Below are 2,452 nucleotides of genomic sequence, written 5' to 3'. Positions count from 1 at the left end.
TTTTTGAATTTATCTTATTCCAGGGATTTTTTGGATGACTTACGCCTTACTCCAGGGGTTTTTGGAGACCCAGAATATCACAGTATATACACCGACTATTCTAAGAAGCGCAATGAGCATGTAACATTTTTGAAACTGGTTCATAGTCATTTGGTTACGTGTGTAGACTATTAAGCCTTACTTCTAGGATTTCTTGTATAAACATAAACAAAAGCTGTATACCTTGACAGTGAACAAAAAGTATATGAGTTTTTGTTTCCAAAACTGTCAAAATTATCGACATCAGTAGAAAATTGTTGAAGTTATGAAAATATCAATTTATAGGAACACGGGTACCCTGTCGGCCATCCACGTGGTAAAAAAAATCAGATGCCCCTCCCCACGTCCCTCCACACTGTATCAACGTGATTTTCTCACAGATGCTACATTTTATGGAGTTCTTAGATGTCACCGAGTTTCAGCTTTCAGCTATAAAAATTCATTGAAATATCACCACTTGAATTTGAAAAAGGAACACGGATACCCCGTCGGCCGCATAAGGGGTAAGGGATCCAGATGAATGAAAATAGCAAACGAAAAACTAAATCGTAACTCAAAATGAATACATCTAGGGTAACCGTACCCTTAGTGGAGGTAGCACCAATAGTGGAGGTAGTGGGGTTTTAATGAGATTTATCATATTTATACACTTTACGATAGTTTCAGTTGATGCGTCGTGCTTTAAATATCCTGTTAAATGCAACTTATCTTAAGATTTCGCTTGAAAAACTATTGAAAACAATGATTTTCCTTAACAAAATTGACTCCCTTGCACCTATAGTGGTGCAACTGTACCAATAGTGGCGAGTCTCATAAGAAACCAATGGATAGCACCACTATGGGAACCAAAATTAATTTTTACCGCCACTAAAGGAACAGTGTACCCATAGTGGTGCAAGCAATATTTGGTAATTGTTGATGTTAAATGACATCAATCTAATTTTTGTAAGCAAATTTATTAGTTTATCTATTGACTAAGATATTAAAGCTGTAAATTTTCCATAATTATCAATTTTTAAAAAAATATTTTCTTTTGTGGATCTACTAATACCTCCACTATTGGTACCGTTACCCTACATAGAAACTAACTTGTTCGTAATGGCTTTAACATTTAAATTAAGAATTCATTGATTTTTCCTTTAAGATACTCCTTTGCTTTAATTTTAAACAGGTGTGGATTTGAGACATGTTTCAATTCATTAGGTAAAGCATTATATTTAAGAGGTGGTATATATGAAAAACGACGTTGGCCTTGGGTGGATGAAGCTCTTGCAAATGCCAAATTACCAGCTTGTCGCGTAGCATGAAGTTGAGTGACATTGCTGAGGATTATATTACAATGAGTAGTGTTGTGCAATATACCATGAACCATAATTATTGTTTGTAACTCGCATAAACCAAGAAGTGGTAAAATGTTATGAGAAGTGTTGGTATAAAGGGCAGAAGTTGAGTGTAAGTATGGCAATTTAAAAATAATTTTAAGGCATCTATTTTGTAACACTTGTAGCCTGACCAGTTTGGATTTGCATGCACGACCCCATACTGTTATAATGTATTGCATCTGGGAGTGAATATGAGCATAATAAAATTTCAGTAGGACATGTTGGGGAACGAAGCTTTGAACTTTACTCAGTATACCACATAAACTAGCAACCTTTTTTTCAATATATTTTATATGAATTTCCCATGATAAAATAGAATCTAAATGGATTCCTAGATATTTGAAAAAGTCTACTTTGTCAATTGAGACACAATCTAAAATAGGATTTAAATGCTCTGGCAATCGCTTTTAGATGACTTAAAAACCTTTTTCTTTGTTTTCATTTAGTTGAGGGCAGAAGGTTACTCGAAAAATACACTTTTAATAAATTTAAATTATGATTTATAGACTCAATCATCATATGAGGGTCGCTATTTGGGTAAAATAGAGCAGTGTCGTCTGCAAGCAACCTTGGTTAACCGTTCAGTGGCAAACTACTCAGATCATTGATGTACACTAAAAACAGTATTGACCCGATATTGCGACCCTGCGGAACTCCATGGGAGATAGCAGTTTCAGAGCTTCTGTTATTATTAATAACAACGTATTGCTGTCTGTTGGATAGGTAACTAGCGAATAATTGTACTGCGATTCCCTTATCCCGTAGGCATTTAGTTACCTTAACAAAATATCATGGCTTAATGTGTCGAAAGCCTTTTTCAAGTCTATAAACAGTGCTCCTACCATTTTTAAAGTCAATTTCTTTAAGAATAAAGTCAACTAACTCTGTGATCGCATTAGTCGTGCTACAGGCTTGCCGGAAGCCATACTGATACGTGTATAGTAAATTACGCTTTTGAAAAAATTTACTAATCTATTAACTAACAATTTCTCAAACACTTTATTGAAAACCGAAAGTGTTGAGATGGGTCT

Source organism: Armigeres subalbatus, unplaced genomic scaffold, assembly GCF_024139115.2.
Source record: "Armigeres subalbatus isolate Guangzhou_Male unplaced genomic scaffold, GZ_Asu_2 Contig421, whole genome shotgun sequence".
In the NCBI taxonomy this organism is placed as follows: Eukaryota; Metazoa; Arthropoda; class Insecta; order Diptera; family Culicidae; genus Armigeres; species Armigeres subalbatus.
This window is presented reverse-complemented; position numbering follows the sequence as displayed.